This window comes from Olea europaea, unplaced genomic scaffold (genome assembly GCF_002742605.1).
Source record: "Olea europaea var. sylvestris unplaced genomic scaffold, O_europaea_v1 scaffold83, whole genome shotgun sequence".
NCBI classification, from domain to species: domain Eukaryota; kingdom Viridiplantae; phylum Streptophyta; class Magnoliopsida; order Lamiales; family Oleaceae; genus Olea; species Olea europaea.
Window position 1 is genome coordinate 63,527 of NW_019266740.1, and position 18,256 is coordinate 81,782.

An 18,256-nucleotide genomic window follows, 5' to 3' on the forward strand; every position below is an offset into this window, starting at 1 on the left:
TGAACCTTTGGTCCTCGAACTATCAATTTGTTGCATTTTGGTCCTTCTTCGGCTCTTTTCTCCTGAATTCCACAATTTCCATTGAATTACCTACAATGCATGAATTTAACTAGATTAAGCCACAATTCAACCATTTTATCCATGTTTAAGTCATGTTTGTGAACCAAATCAGTGTGTAAAAACATACTTATCAATAACTTCGGGTTTGTTCATTTCTGGTGAATTACTAGTCTAAATCGAATGGAATTGAGCTAATGAAAAGATGATTTTGAACTCATGATAACTTTGGGTTTGTTCATTTTTGAAGAATTGCTAGTCCAATTCGATTGGAATCAAACTAATGAAAAGTAGCTTTTGATTTCATGATAACTTTGGGTTTGTTCATTTTTGGTGAATTGCTGGTCCAATTCGATTGGAATCGAGCCAAAGAACAGTGGTTTTTCATTTCATGATAACTTCGAGTTTTGTTCATTTTTAGCGAGTTGCTAGTCTAAATCGATGGAATTGAGCTAATGAAAAGTTGATTTTAAATTCATGATAACTTCGGGTTTGTTCATTTTTTGCAAATTGCTAGTCTAATTCGACTGGAATGGAGCCAATGAAAAGTGGTTTTTCGTCTCATGATAACTTCGGGTTTGTTCACTTTTGGCGAATTGCTAGTGTAAATCAATTGAAATCGAGCCAATGAAAAGTTAATTTTGATTTCACGATAACTTCGGGTTTGTTCATTTTTGGCGAATTGCTATTCTAATTCGATAGGAATCAAGCCAATGAAAAATGGTTTTTCATTTCATGATAACTTCGAGTTTGTTCATTTTTGGCGAATTGCTCGTCCAATTTGATTGCAATCGAGCCAATGAAAAGTGGCTTTTGATTTCATGATAACTTTGGGTTTGTTCGTTTTTAGCGAATTGCTAGTTTAGTTCGATTGGAATTGAGCCAAAGACCAGTGGTTTTTCATTTCATGATAACTTCGGGTTTGTTCATTTCGGCGAATTGCAAGTCCAAATCGATTGGAATCGAGCTAATGAAATGTTGATTTTGATTTCATGATAACTTCGGGTTTGTTCATTTTTTGCAAATTGCTATTCTAATTTGATTGGAATCAAGCCAAAGAAAAGTGGTTTTTCATTTCTTGATAACTTCAGGTTTGTTTGTTTTTGACGAGTTGCTAGTCTAATTTGATTGGAATCGAGCTAAAGAAAATGGATTTTCCATTTCACGATAACTTTGGGTTTGTTCGATTTTGGCGAATTGCTAGTCTAAATCGATTGGAATCGAGCTAATGAAAAGATGATTTTGAATTCATTATAACTTCGGGTTTGTTCATTTTTGGGAAATTGCTAGTCCAATTCGATTGGAATTGAGCCAATGAAAAGTAGCTTTCGATTTCATGATAGCTTTGGGTTTGTTCATTTTTGGCGAATTGCTAGTCTAATTCGATTGGAGTCGAGCCAAAGAACAGTGGTTTTTCATTTCATGTTAACTTCGAGTTTGTTCATTTTTGGCGAATTGCTAGTCTAAATCGATTGGAATCGAGCCATTGAAAAGTTGATTCTGATTTCATGATAACTTCGGGTTTATTTATTTTTGGCGAATAGCTAGTCTAATTCGATTGGAATCGAGCCAATGAAAAATGGTTTTTATTTCAAGATTACTTCGGGTTTGTTCATTTTTGACGAATTGCTAGTCTAATTCGATTGGAATCGAGCTAAAGAAAAGTGGTTTTTCATTTCATGATAACTTCGGGTTTGTTCATTTTTGACGAATTGCTAGTCTAATTCGATTGGAATCGAGCTAAAGAAAAGTGGTTTTTCATTTCATGATAACTTCGGGTTTGTTCGTTTTAGCGAATTGCTAGTCTAAATCGATTGGAATTGAGCAAATGAAAAGATGATTTTGAAGTCATGATAACTTCAGGTTTGTTCTTTTTTGGCGAATTGCTAGTCCAATTCGATTGAAATCGAGGCAATGAAAAGTAGCTTTTGATTTCATGATAACTTTGGGCTTGTTCATTTTTGGCGAATTCCTAGTCTAATTCGATTGGAATCGACCCAAAGAACAGTGGTTTTTCATTTCGTGATAACTTTGGGTTTGTTCCTTTTGGCGAATTGCTAGTCTAAATCGATTGGAATCGAGCTAATGAAAAGTTGATTTTGAATTCATGATAACTTCGGGTTTGTTCATTTTTTGCGAATTGCTAGTCTAATTCGACTGGAATGGAGCCAATGAAAAGTGGTTTTTCGTTTCATGATAACTTCGGGTTTGTTCACTTTTGGCGAATTGCTAGTGTAAATCGATTGGAATCGAGCCAATGAAAACTTGATTTTGATTTCACGATAACTTCGGGTTTGTTCGTTTTTGGCAAATTGCTATTCTAATTCGATAGGAATCGAGCCAATGAAAAATGGTTTTTCATTTCATGATAACTTCGAGTTTGTTCATATTTGGCGAGTTGCTAGTCCAATTTGATTGGAATCGAGCCAATAAAAAGTTGCTTTTGATTTCATGATAACTTTAGGTTTGTTCATTTTTGGTGAATTGCTAGTTTAGTTCGATTGGAATTGAGCCAAAGACCAGTGGTTTTTCATTTCATGATAACTTCGGGTTTGTTCATCTCGACGAATTGCTAGTCCAAATCGATTGGAATCGAGCTAATGAAAAATTGATTTTGATTTCATGATAACTTCAGGTTTGTTCATTTTTTGCAAATTGCTATTCTAATTTGATTGGAATCGAGCGAAAGAAAAGGAGTTTTTCATATCATGATAACTTCAGGTTTGTTCATTTTTGACGAGTTGCTAATCTAATTTGATTGGAATCGAGCTAAAGAAAATTGATTTTCCATTTCACGATAACTTTGGGTTTGTTTGATTTTGGCGAATTGCTAGTCTAAAATCGATTGGAATCGAGCTAATGAAAAGATGATTTTGAATTCATGATAACTTCGGGTTTGTTCATTTTTGGGGAATTGCTAGTCCAATTCGATTGGAATCGAGCCAATGAAAAGTAGCTTTTGATTTAATGATAACTTTGGGTTTGTTCATTTTTGGGGAATTGTTGGTCTAATTGGATTGGAATCTAGCCAAAGAACAGTGGTTTTTCATTTCATGAAAACTTCGGGTTTGTTCATTTTTGGCGAATTGCTAGTCCAATTCGATTGGAATCGAGCCAATGAAAAGTCGCTTTTGATTTAATGATAACTTTGATTTTGTTCATTTTTGGCGAATTTCTAGTCTAATTCGATTGGAATAGGGCCAAAGAATAATGGTTTTTCATTTCATTATAACTTTGGGTTTGTTCATTTTGGCGAATTGCTAGTCTTAATCGATTGGAATCGAGCTAATGAAAAGTTGATTTTGATTTCATGATAACTTTGGGATTGTTCCTTTTTGGCGAATTGCTAGTCTAATTTGATTGGAATCGAGCCAAGGAAAAGAGGTTTTTCGTTTCATGATAACTTTGGATTTGTTCATTTTTGACAAATTGCTAGTCTAATTCGATTGGAATCGAGCTAAAGAAAAGTGGTTTTTCAGTTTAGGATAACTTCGGGTTTGTTCATTTTTGGCGAATTGTAAGTCTAAATCGATTGGAATCGAGCTAACGAAAAGATGATTTTGAACTCATCATAACTTCGGGTTTGTTCGTTTTTGGTGAATTGTAAGTCTAAATCGATTGGAATCGAGCTAACGAAAAGATGATTTTGAACTCATCATAACTTCAGGTTTGTTTGTTTTTGACGAATTGCTAGTCCAATTCGATTGGAATCGAGCAAATGAAAAGTAGCTTTTTATTTCATGATAACTTTGGGTTTGTTCATTTTTGGCGAATTGCTTGTCTAATTCGATTGGAATCGAGCCAAAGAACAGTGGTTTTTCATTTCATGATAACTTCGGCTTTGTTCATTTTTGGCAAATTGGTAGTCTAAATCGAATGGAATCGAGCTAATGAAAAGTTGATTTTGTATTCATGATAACTTCGGGTTTGTTCATTTTTCGCGAATTGCTAGTCTAATTTGATTGGAATGGAGCCAATGAAAAGTGGTTTTTCATTTCATGATAACTTCAGGTTTGTTCACCTTTGGCGAATTGCTAGTGTAAATCGATTGGAATCGAGCCAATGAAAAGTTGATTTTGATTTCACGATAACTTTGGGTTTGTTCATTTTTGGCGAATTGCTAGTCTAATTCGATTGGAATCGAGCCAATGAAAATGGATTTTCATTTCATGATAACTTCGGGTTTGTTCATTTTTGACGAATTGCTAGTCTAATTGGATTGGAATCGAGCTAAAGAAAAGTGGTTTTTCATTTCATAATAACTTCGGGTTTGTTCGTTTTTGGCGAATTTCTTATCTAAATCGATTGGAATCGAGCTATTGAAAATATGATTTTGAATTCATGATAACTTGGGGTTTGATCCTTTTTGGCGAATTGCTAGTCCAATTCGATTGAAATAGAGGCAACGAAAAGTAGCTTTTCATTTCATGATAACTTTGGGTTTGTTCATTTTTGGCGAATTGCTTGTCTAATTCGATTGGAATTGAGCCAAAGAACAGTGGTTTTTCATTTTATGATAACTTCGGGTTTGTTCATTTTGGCGAATTGCTAGTCTAAATCGATTGGAATCGAGCTAACGAAAAGTTGATTTTGATTTCATGATAACTTTGGGTTTGTTCCTTTTTGGCGAATTGCTAGTCTAATTTGATTGGAATCGAGCCAAGGAAAAGAGGTTTTTCATTTCATGATAACTTTGGATTTGTTCGTTTTTGACGAATTGCTAGTCTAATTCGATTGGAATCGAGCATAAGAAAAGTGGTTTTCCAGTTTATGATAACTTCGAGTTTGTTCATTTTTGGCGAATTGCTAGTCTAAATCGATTGGAATCGAGCTAATGAAAAGATGATTTTGAACTCATGATAACTTCGGGTTTGTTTGTTTTTGACGAATTGCTAGTCCAATTCGATTGGAATCGAGCAAAAGAAAAGTAGCTTTTTATTTCATGATAACTTTCGGTTTGTTCATTTTTGGCGAATTGCTTGTCTAATTCAATTGGAATCGAGCCAAAGAACAGTGATTTTTCATTTCATGATAACTTCAGCTTTGTTCATTTTTGGCAAATTGGTAGTCTAAATCGAATGGAATCGAGCTAATGAAAAGTTGATTTTGTATTCATGATAACTTCGGCTTTGTTCATTTTTCACGAATTGCTAGTCTAATTTGATTGGAATGGAGCCAATGAAAAGTGGTTTTTCATTTCATGATAACTTCGAGTTTGTTCACCTTTGGCGAATTGCTAGTGTAAATCGATTTGAATCGAGCCAATGAAAAGTTGATTTTGATTTCACGATAACTTCGGGTTTGTTCTTTTTTGACGAATTGCTAGTCTAATTCAATTGGTATCGAGCTAAAGAAAAGTGGTTTTTCATTTCATAATAACTTCGGGTTTGTTCGTTTTTGGCGAATTGCTAATCTAAATCGATTGGAATCGAGCTAATGAAAATATGATTTTGAATTCATGATAACTTGGGGTTTGATCCTTTTTGGCGAATTGCTAGTCCAATTCGATTGAAATAGAGGCAACGAAAAGTATCTTTTCATTTCATGATAACTTTGGGTTTGTTCATTTTTGGCGAATTGCTAGTCTAATTCGATTGGAATTGAGCCAAAGAACAGTGGTTTTTCATTTCATGATAACTTCGGGTTTGTTCATTTTGGCGAATTGCTAGTCTAAATCGATTGGAATCGAGCTAATGAAAAGTTGATTTTGATTTCATGATAACTTTGGGTTTGTTCATTTTTGGCGAATTGCTAGTCTAATTTGATTAGAATCGGGCCAAAGAAAAGTGGTTTTTCATTTCATGATAACTTTAGGGTTGTTCGTTTATGACGAATTGCTAGTCTAATTCGATTGGAATCAAGCTAAAGAAAATTGATTTTCCATTTCACGATAACTTTGGGTTTGTTCCATTTTGGCGAATTGCTAGTCTAAATCGATTGAAATCGAGCTAATGAAAAGATGATTTTGAATTCATTATAACTTCGGGTTTGTTCATTTTTGGCGAATTGTTAGTCCAATTCGATTGGAATCGAGCCAATGAAAAGTAGCTTTTGATTTCACGATAACTTTGGGTTTGTTTGTTTTTTTTTGGCGAATTGCTAGTCTAATTCGATTGGAGTTGAGCCAAAGAACAGTAGTTTTTAATTTCATGTTAACTTCGGGTTTGTTCATTTTTGGTGAATTGCTAGTCTAAATCGAATGGAATCTAGCCAATGAAAAGTTGATTTTGATTTCACGATAACTTCGAGTTTGTTTGTTTTTGGTGAATTGCTAGTCTAATTCGATTGGAATCTAGACAATGAAAAATGGTTTTTCATTTCATGATAGCTTCGGGTTTGTTCATTTTTGGTGAATTGCTAGTCCAATTCGATTGGAATCGAGCCAATGAAAAATGGTTTTTCATTTCATGATAACTTCGGATTTGTTCATTTTTGACGAATTGCTAGTCTAATTCGATAGGAATCGAGCTAGAGAAAAGTGGTTTTTCATTTCATGATAACTTCGGGTTTGTTCGTTTTTGGCGAATTGCTAGTCTAAATCGATTAGAATCGAGCTAATGAAAAGATGATTTTGAATTTATGATAACTTCGGGTTTGTTCCTTTTTGGCGAATTGCTAGTCCAATTCAATTGGAATCGAGCCAATGAAAAGTATCTTTTGATTTCATGATAACTTCAGATTTGTTCGTTTTTGACGAATTGCTAGTCTAATTCGATTGGAATCAAACTAAAGAAAAGTGGTTTTTCATTCCATTATAACTTTGGGTTTGTTCATTTTTGGCGAATTGCTAGTCTAAACGATTGGAATCGAGCTAAAGAAAAGTGGTTTTTCATTTCATGATAACTTCAGGGTTGTTCGTTTATGACGAATTGCTAGTCTAATTCGATTGGAATCAAGCTAAAGAAAATTGATTTTCCATTTCACGATAACTTTGGGTTTGTTCGATTTTGGCGAATTGCTAGTCTAAATCGATTGGAATCGAGCTAATGAAAAGATGATTTTGAATTCATTGTAACTTTGGGTTTGTTCGTTTTTGGCAAATTGTTATTCCAATTCGATTGGAATCGAGCCAATGAAAAGTAGCTTTTGATTTCACGATAACTTTGGGTTTGTTTTTTTTTTGGCGAATTGCTAGTCTAATTTGATTGGAGTTGAGCCAAAGAACAGTGGTTTTTCACTTCATGTTAACTTAGGGTTTGTTCATTTTTGGTGAATTGCTAGTCTAATCGATTGGAATCTGGTCAATGAAAAGTTGATTTTGATTTCACGATAACTTCGGGTTTGTTCGTTTTTAGCGAATTGCTAGTCTAATTCGATTGGAATCGAGCCAATGAAAAATGGTTTTTCATTTCATGATAACTTCGGGTTTGTTCATTTTTGGCAAATTGCTAGTCCAATTCAATTGGAATCGAGCCAATGAAAAATAGTTTTTCATTTCATGATAACTTCGGATTTGTTCATTTTTGACGAATTACTGGTCTAATTCGATAGGAATCGAGCTAGAGAAAGTGGTTTTTAATTTCATGATAACTTCGGGTTTGTTCGTTTTTGGCGAATTGCTAGTCTAAATCGATTGGAATCGAGCTAATGAAAAGATGATTTTGAATTCATGATAACTTCGGGTTTGTTCCTTTTTGGCGAATTGCTAGTCCAATTCGATTGAAATCAAGGCAATGAAAAGTAGCTTTTGATTTCATGATAACTTTGAGTTTGTTCATTTTTAGCGAATTGCTAGTCTAATTCGATTATAATTGAGCCAAAGAACAGTGGTTTTTCATTTCATGATAACTTCGGGTTTGTTCATTTTGGCGAATTGCTAGTCTAAATCGATTGGAATCGAGCTAATGAAAAGTTGATTTTGATTTCATGATAACTTTAGGTTTGTTCATTTTTGGCGAATTGCTAGTCTAATTTGTTTAGAATCGGGCCAAAGAAAAGTGGTTTTTCATTTCATGATAACTTCAGGGTTGTTCATTTATGTCGAATTGCTAGTCTAATTAGATTGGAATCAAACTAAAGAAAATTGATTTTCCATTTCACGATAACTTTGGGTTTGTTCGATTTTGGCGAATTGATACTCTAAATCGATTGGAATGGAGCTAATGAAAAGATGATTTTGAATTCATTATGACTTCGGGTTTGTTCATTTTCGACGAATTGTTAGTCCAATTCGATTGGAATCGAGCCAATGAAAAGTAGCTTTTGATTTCAAAGAACAGTGGTTTTTCATTTCATGTTAACTTCGGGTTTGTTCATTTTTAGTGAATTGCTAGTCTAAATCGATTGGAATCTAGCCAACCAAAAGTTGATTTTGATTTCACGATAACTTCTAGCTTGTTCATTTTTGGCGAATTGCTAGTCTAATTCGATTGGAATCGAGGCAATGAAAAATGGTTTTTCATTTCATGATAACTTCGGGTTTGTTCATTTTTGGCGAATTGCTAGTCCAATTCGATTGGAATCGAGCCAATGAAAAATGGTTTTTCATTTCATGATAACTTTGGATTTGTTCTTTTTTGACGAATTCCTAGTCTAATTCGATAGGAATCGAGCTAGAGAAAGTGGTTTTTCATTTCATGATAACTTCGGGTTTGTTCGTTTTTGGCGAATTGCTAGTCTAAATCGATTGGAATCGAGCTAATGAAAAGATGATTTTGAATTCATGATAACTTCGGCGTTTGTTCCTTTTTGGCGAATTGCTAGTCCAATTCGATTGAAATCGAGGCAATGAAAAGTAGGTTTTGATTTCATGATAACTTCGGATTTGTTCATTTTTGACGAATTGCTAGTCTAATTCGATTGGAATCAAACTAAAAAAAAGTGGTTTTTCATTTCATGATAACTTTGGGTTTATTAATTTTTGGCGAATTGCTAGTCTAAATCGATTGGAATCGAGCTAAAGAAAAGTGGTTTTTCATTTCATGATAACTTCGGGTTTGTTCGTTTTTAGAGAATTGCTAGTCCAATTTGATTGGAATCGAGCCAATGAAAAATGATTTTTCATTTCATGATAACTTCGGATTCTTTCGTTTTTGACGAATTGCTAGTCTAATTCGATTGGAATCGAGCTAAAGAAAAGTGGCTTTTGATTTCATGATAATTTCGGGTTTGTTCGTTTTTCGCGAATTGCTAGTCCAATTCGATTGAAATCGAGCCAATGAAAAATGATTTTTCATTTCATGAAAACTTCGGGTTTGTTCGTTTTTGGCAAATTACTAGTCCAATTCAATTGGAATCGAGCCAATGAAAAGTGGCTTTTGATTTCATGATAACTTCGGTTTTATTCGTTTTTGGCGAATTGCTTGTCTAATTCGATTGGAATCGAGCCAAAGAATAGTGGTTTTTCATTTCATGATAACTTTGGGTTTTTTCATTTTGGCGAATTGCTAGTCTAAATCGTCTGGAATCGAGCTAATGAAAAGTTGATTCTGGTTTCATGATAACTTTAGCTTTGTTCATTTTTGGGGAATTGCTAGTCTGATTTATTTGGAATCGAGCCAAAGAAAAGTGGTTTTTCATTTCATGATAACATCGGGTTTGTTCATTTTTGGCGAATTGCTAGTCCAATTCGATTAGAATCGAGCCAAAGAAAAGTGGGCTTTCATTTCATGATAACTTCCAGTTTGTTCGTTTTTGACAAATTGCCAGTCCAATCCTATTGGAATCGAGTTAAAGAAAATTGGTTTTTCATTTCACGATAACTTCGGGTTTGTTCGTTTTTGGCGAATTGCTAGTCTAAATCGATTGGAATCGAGCTAATGAAAAGATGATTTTGAATTCATGATAACTTCAGGTTTGTTCGTTTTTGACGAATTGCTAGTCCAATTCGATTGGAATCGAGCCAATGAAAAGTAGCTTTTTATTTCATGATAACTTTGAGTTTGTTCATTTTTGGCGAATTGCTGGTCTAATTCGATTGGAATTGAGCCAAAGAACAGTGGTTTTTCATTTCATGATAACTTCGGGTTTGTTCATTTTTGGCGAATTGCTAGTCTAAATCGATTGGAATCGAGCTAATGAAAAGTTGATTTTGATTTCACGATAACTTCGGGTTTGTTCGCTTTTCGCGAATTGCTAGTCTAATTCGATTAGAATTGAGCCAATGAAAAGTGGTTTTTCATTTCATGATAACTTCGGGTTTGTTCACTTTTGGCGAATTTCTAGTGTAAATCGATTGGAATCGAGCCAATGAAAAGTTTATTTTGATTTCACGATAACTTCGGGTTTGTTCATTTTTGGCGAATTGCTAAACTAATTCGACTGGAATCGAGCCAATGAAAAATGGATTTTCATTTCATGATAACTTTGGATTTGTTCGTTTTTGACAAATTGCTAGTCTACTTCGATTGGAATCGAGCTAAAGAAAAGTGGTTTTTTGTTTCATGATAACTTTGGGTTTGTTCGTTGTTGGCGAATTGCTAGTCTAAATTGACTGGAATCGAGCTAATGAAAAGAAGATTTTGAATTCATGATAAGTTCGGGTTTGTTCGTTTTTGGCTAATTGCTAGTCCAATTCGATTGGAATCAAGCCAATGAAATGTAGCTTTTGATTTCACGATAACTTTAGGTTTGTTCGTTTTTGGCGAATTGCTAGTCTAATTCGATTTGAGTCGAGCCAAAGAATAGTGGTTTTTCATTTCACTATAACTTCGGGTTTGTTCATTTTTGGCGAATTGCTAGTCTAAATTGATTGGAATCGAGCTAATGAAAAGTTGATTTTGATTTCAAGATAACTTCGGGTTTGTTCGTTTTTTGCGAATTGCTAATCTAATTCGATTGGAATTGAGCCAATGAAAAGTCATTTTTCATTTCATGATAACTTTGGGTTTGTTCGTTTTTGGCGAATTGCTAGCGTAAATTGATTGGAATAGAGCCAAAGAGAAGTGGCTTTTGATTTCATGATAACTTTGGGTTTGTTCGTTTTTAGCGAATTGTTTGTCTAATTCGATTGGAATCGAGCCAAAGAAATGTTGTTTTTCGTTTCATTATAACTTCAGGTTTGTTCGTTTTTGACGAATTGCTAGTCTAATTCGATTGGAATCGAGCTAAAGAAAATTGGTTTTTCATTTCACGATAACTTCGGGTTTGTTCGTTTTTGGCAAATTGCTAGTCCAAATCGATTGGAATCGAGCTAATGAAAAGATGATTTTGAATTCATGATAAATTCGGGTTTGTTCATTTTTGGCGAATTGCTAGTCCAACTCGATTGCAATCGAGCCAATAAAAAGTAGCTTTTGATTTCATGATAACATTGGGTTTGTTCGTTTTTGGTGAATTGCTAGTCTAATTCGATTGAAGTCGAGCCAAAGAACAGTGGTTTTTCATTTCATGATAACTTCGGGTTCGTTCATTTTTGGCGAATTGCTAGTCTAAATCGATTGGAATCGAGCAAATGAAAAGTTGATTTTGATTTCACGATAACTTCGGGTTTGTTCATTTTTGACGAATTGCTAGTCTAAATCGATTGGAATCGAGCCAACGAAAAGTTGATTTTGATTTCACGATAACTTCGGGTTTGTTCATTTTTGGTGAATTGCTAGTCTAATTTGATTGGAATCGAGCCAATGAAAAATTATTTTTCATTTCATGATAACTTCGGGTTTGTTCGTTTTTTACGAATTGCTAGTCTAAATCGATTGGAATCGAGCTAATGAAAAGATAATTTTGAATTCATGATAACTTTAGGTTTGTTCGGTTTTGGCGAATTGCTAGTCCAATTCGATTGGAATCGAGCCAATGAAAAGCAGCTTTTGATTTCATGATAGCTTGGGGTTATTTCATTTTTGGCAAATTGTTAGTCTAATCCAATCGGAGTCGAGCCAAAGAACAGTGGTTTTTCATTTCATGATAACTTCGGGTTTGTTCATTTTTGGCAAATTGCTAGTGTAAATCGATTGGAGTCGAGCCAATGAAAAGTTGATTTAGATTACACGATAACTTCGGGTTTGTTCATTTTTGGCGAATTACGAGTCTAATTCGATTGGAATCGAGCCAATGAAAAATGGTTTTTCATTTCATGATAACTTTGGGTTTGTTTGTTTTTGGTGAATTTCTTGTCCAATTCGATTGGAATCGAGCCAATGAAAAATGGTTTTTCATTTCATGATAACTTCGGATTTGTTCGTTCTTGACGAATTGCTAGTCTAATTCGATTGGAATCGAGCTAAAGAAAAGTGGTTTTTCATTTCATGATAACTTTGGGTTTGTTCGTTTTTGGCAAATTGCTAGTCTAAATCGATTGGAATCGAGCTAATGAAAAGATAATTTTGAATTCATGATAACTTCGGGTTTGTTCCTTTTTGGCGAATTGCTAGTCCAATTCGATTGGAATCGAGCCAATGAAAAGTAACTTTTGATTTCATGATAACTTTGGGTGTGTTCGTTTTTGGCGAATTGCCCGTCTAATTCGACTGGAATCGAGCACAAGAACATTGGTTTTTCATTTTATGATAACTTCGGGTTTGTTCATTTTGGCGAATTGCTAGTCTAAATCGATTGGAATTGAGCTAATGAAAAGTTGATTTTGATTTCATGATAACTTCGACTTTGTTCATTTTTGGCGAATTGCTATTCCAATTCGATTGGAATCGAGCCAATGAAAAGTAGCTTTTGATTTCATGATAACTTTGGGTTTGTTAATTTTTTGGCGAATTGCTAGTCTAATTCGATTCGAATCGAGCCAAAGAACAGTGGTTTTTCATTTCATAATAACTTTGGGTTTGTTCATTTTGGCGAATCGCTAGTCTAAATCAATTGGAATCGAGCTAATGAAAAGTTGATTTTGATTTCACGATAACTTTGGGTTTATTCATTTTTGGCGAATTGTTAGTCTAATTTGATTGGAATCGAGCCACAGAAAAGTGGTTTTCCATTTCATGATAACTTCGGGTTTGTTCGTTTTTGACGAATTGCTAGACCAATTCGATTGGAATCGAGCTAAAGAAAATTGGTTTTTCATTTCACGATAACTTTGGGTTTGTTCGTTTTTAGCGAATTGCTAGTCTCAATCGATTGTAATCGAGCTAATGAAAAGATGATTTTGAATTCATGGTAACTTCGGGTTTGTTCATTTTTGGCGAATTGCCAGTCCAATTCGGTTGGAATCGAGCCAATGAAAAGCAGCTTTTGATTTCATGATAACTTTGGGTTTGTTCGTTTTTGGCGAATTGCTAGTCTAATTCGATTGGAATCGAGCCAAAGAGAAGTTGTTTTTCATTTCATGATAACTTCGGGTTTGTTTATTTTTGGCGAATTGCTAGTGTAAATCGATTGGAATCGCGCCAATGAAAACTTGATTTTGATTTCACGATAACTTCGGAGTTGTCCATTTTTGGCGAATTGCTAGTCTAATTCGATTGGAATCGAGCTAATGAAAAATGGTTTTTCATTTCTTGATGACTTCGGGTTTGTTCGTTTTTGGTGAATTGCTAGTGCAATTCGATTGGAATCGAGCCAATGAAAAGTGGCTTTTGATTTCATGATAACTTGTGTTTTTTTCGTTTTTGACGAATTGCTAGTCTAATTCGATTGGAATCGAGCCAAAAAATAGTGACGCAGCTTGGTAGCGCGTTTGTTTTGGGTACAAAATGTCACGGGTTCAAATCCTGTCATCCCTACCTATTACTGCTCCTAGGTTTTTCATTTCATGATAACTTCGAGTTTGTTCATTTTGGCGAATAGCTAGTCTAAATCGATTGGAATTGAGCTAATGAAAAGTTGATTTTGATTTCATGATAATTTCGGGTTTGTTCATTTTTGGCGAATTGCTAATCTAATTTGATTGGAATCGAGCCAAAGAAAAGTGGTTTTTCATTTCATGATAACTTCAGGTTTGTTGGTTTTTGACGAATTGCTAGTCTATTTCGATTGGAATCGAGCTAAAGAAAAGTGGTTTTTCATTTCATGGTAACTTCGGGTTTGTTGATTTTTGGCGAATTGTGAGTCTAAATTGATTGGAATCGAGCTAATGAAAAGATTATTTTGAATTCATGATAACTTCAGGTTTGTTTGTTTTTGGTGAATTGCTAGTCCAATTCGATTGGAATCGAGCCAATGAAATGTAGCTATTGATTTCATGATAACTTTGGATTTGTTCGATATTGCCGAATTGCTTGTCTAATTCGATTGGAGTCGAGCCAAAGAATAGTGGTTTTTCATTTCATGATAACATCAGGTTTGTTCATTTTTGCAAATTGCTAGTCGAAATCGATTGGAATCGAGCTAATGAAAAGTCGATTTTGTTTTCATGATAACTTCGGGTTTGTTCGTTTTAGCGAATTGCTAGTCTTAATCGATTGGAATCGAGCCAATGAAAAGTTGCTTTTGATTTCATGATATCTTTGGGTTTGTTCGTTTTGGTGTATTGGAAGTCTAATTCGATTCGAATCCAGCTAATGAAAAGTGGTTTTTGATTCTATGATAACTTCGGATTTTTTCATTTTTGGCGAATTGCTAGTCTAATTTGATTGGAATTGAGCAAACGAAAAGTGGTTTTTTTCTTTCATGATATCTTCAGGTGTGTTCGTTTTTTCGCGAATTGCTAGTCTAATTCTATTAGAATCGGCCTAATGAAAAGTGGTTTTTGATTTCATGACAACTTCGGGTTTGTTCGTTTTTGGCGAATTGCAAGTCCAATTCAATTGGAATCGAGATAATAAAAAGTGGTTTTTCATTTCATGATAACTTCGGGTTTGTTCGTTTTTGACGAATTGCTAGTCTATTTCGATTGGAATCGAGCTAAAGAAAAGTGGTTTTTCATTTCATGGTAACTTCGGGTTTGTTGATTTTTGGCGAATTGCGAGTCTAAATTGATTGGAATCGAGCTAATGAAAAGATTATTTTGAATTCATGATAACTTCAGGTTTGTTTGTTTTTGGTGAATTGCTAGTCCAATTCGATTGGAATCGAGCCAATGAAATGTAGCTATTGATTTCATGATAACATCGGGTTTGGTCATTTTTGCGAATTGCTAGTCGAAATCGATTGGAATCGAGCTCATGAAAAGTCGATTTTGATTTCATGAAAACTTCGGGTTTGTTCGTTTTAGTGAATTGCTAGTCTTAATCGATTGGAATCGAGCCAATGAAAAGTTGCTTTTGATTTCATGATATCTTTAGGTTTGTTCATTTTGGTGTATTGGAAGTCAAATTCGATTCGAATCCAGCTAATGAAAAGTGGTTTTTGATTTCATGATAACTTCGGATTTTTTCATTTTTGGCGAATTGCTAGTCTAATTTGATTGGAATTGAGCAAACGAAAAGTGATTTTTTTCTTTCATGATATCTTCAGGTGTGTTCGTTTTTTCGCGAATTGCTAGTCTAATTCTATTAGAATCGGGCTAATGAAAAGTGGTTTTTGATTTCATGACAACTTCGGGTTTGTTCATTTTTGGCGAATTGCTAGTCCAATTCAATTGGAATCGAGATAATAAAAAGTGGTTTTTCATTTCATGATAACTTCAGGTTTGTTCATTTTTTAGCGAACTGCTAGTCTAATTCGATTGGAATCGAGCCAATGAAAAGGGGTTTTTCATTTCGTGATAACTTCGGGTTTGTTCATTTTTGGCGAATTGCTAGTCCAATTCGATTGGAATCAAGCAATGAAAAGTGGCTCTTTATTTCATGATAACTTCGGGTTTGTTCATTTTTGTCTAATTGCTAGTCTAATTCTATTGGAATCGAGCCAAAGAAAAGTGGCTTTTGATTTCATCATAACTTCGGGTTTGTTCGTTTTTAGCGAATTGCTAGTCTGAATCGATTGGAATCGAGCCAATGAAAAGTGGCTTTTGATTTCATGATAAGTTCGGATTTCTTCGTTTTTGGCGAATTGCTAGTCTAATTCGATTGGAATCGAGCCAAAGAAAAGTGGTTTTTCATTTCATGATAACTTTGGGTTTGTTCATTTTTTACGAATTGCTAGTCTAATTCGATTGGAATCGAGCTAAAGAAAAGTGGTTTTTCATTCCATGATATCTTCGGGTTTGTTCGTTTTTGGCGAATTACAAGTCTAATCGATTGGAATCAAGCCAATGAAAAGGTGGCTTTTAATTTCATGATATCTTCGGGTTCGTTCGTTTTGGCGAATTAGTAGTCTAATTCTATCGGAATCGAGCCAATGAAAAGTGTTTTTTGATTTCAATATCACTGCGGGTTTGTTCATTTTTGGCGAATTGGTAGTCTAATTCGATTGGAATCGAGCCAATGGAAAGTGGTTTTTGATTTCATGATAACTTTGGGTTTGTTCGTTTTTGGGGAATTGCTAGTCTAATTCGATTGGAATCGAGCTAATGAAATGATAACTTCGGGTTTGTTCATTTTTGGCGAATTGCTAGTCTAATTCGATTGGAATCGAGCAAAAAAAAAAGTATTTTTTCATTTCACGATAACTTCGGGTTTGTTCGTTTTTGTCGAATTGCTATCTAATTCGATTGGAATCGAGCAAAAGAAAAGTGGTTTCTCATTTCATGATAACTTCGGGTTTGTTCATTTTTGTCGAATTGCTATCTAATTCGATTGGAATCGAGCAAAAGAAAAGTGGTTTCTCATTTCATGATAACTTCGGGTTTGTTCGTTTTTGGCGAATTGCTAGTCTAAATCGATTGGAATCGAGCCAAAGAAAAGCGGTTTTTTATTTCATGATAACTTCGGGTTTGTTCATTTTTGGTGAATTGCTTGTCTAATTCGATTGGAATCGAGCTAATGAAAAGTGGTTTTTGATTTCACGATAACTTAATGTTTATTCATTTTTGGTGAATTGGTAGTCCAAATCGATTGGAATCGAGCCAATGAAAAGTGGCTTTTGATTTCATGATAACTTCGGGTTTGTTCGTTTTTGGAAATTGCTAGTCTAATTTGATTGGAATCGAGCCAATGAAAAGTGTTTTTCATTTCTTGACAACTTCGGGTTTGTTCGATTTTGTGAATTGCTAGTATAGTTCGATTGGAATCGAGCCAATGAAATACGGCATTTGATTTGACAATAACTTCGGGTTTGTTTATTTTTGGCGAATTGCTAGTCTAAATCGATTGGAATCGAGCCAATGAAAAGTGGCTTTTGATTTCATGATAACTTCGGGTTTGTTCATTTTTGGTGAATTGCTAGTCTAAATCGATTGGAATCGAGCCAATGAAAAGTGGCTTTTGATTTCATGATAACTTCGGGTTTGTTCATTTTTGGGAAATTGCTAGTCTTATTCGATTGGAATCGAGCCAATGAAAAGTGGTTTTTCATTTCATGATAACTTCTGGTTTGTTCAATTTTGGCGAATTGCTAGTATAATTCGATTGGAATCGAGCCAATGAAATACGGCATTCGATTTGACAATAACTTCGGGCTTGTTTATTTTTGGCAAATTGCTAGTCTAATTCGATTGGAATCGAGCCAATTAAAAGTGGTTTTTAATTCCATGATAAATTCGGGTTTGTTCTTTTTTGCGAATTGCTATTCCAATTTGATTGGAATCGAGCCAATGAAAAGTAGTTTTTGGTTTCTTGATAACGTCGGGTTTGTTCATTTTTGTGAATTGCTAGTCTAATTCAATTGGAATCGGGCCAACGAAAAGTGGCTTTTTAATTCATAACAACTTCACGTTTGTTCTTTTTTTGCCAATTGCTTGTCTAATTCGATTGGAATCGAGCCAACAAAATGTAGCTTTTGATTTTATGATATCTTCGGGTTTGTTCGTTTTCGACAAATTGCTAGTCTAATTCGATTGGAATCGAGCCAAAGAAAAGTGGTTTTCATTTCGTGATAACTTTGGGTTTGTTCTTTTTTGGCGAATTGCTAGTCTAAATAGATTGGAATCGAGCCAATGAAAAGGGGCTTTTGATTTCAAGATAACATCTGGCTTGTTCGTTTTTGACGAATTGCTAGTCTAATTCGATTGGAATCGAGCCAATAAAATGTGATTTTTCATTTCATGATAACTTCAGGTTTGTTCTTTTTGGCGAATTGCTACTCTAATTCGATTGGAATCGAGCCAATAAAAAGTGGTTTTTCATTTCATGATAACTTCGGGTTTGTTCATTTTTGGCGAATTGCTAGTCTAAGTCGATTGGAATCGAGCCAATGAAAAGTGGCTTTTGATTTCATGATAACTTCGGGTTTGTTCATTTTTTGCGAATTGCTAATCTAATTCGATTGGAATTGAGCCAATGACAAGTTGTTTTTCATTTCATGATAACTTCGGGTTTGTTCGTTT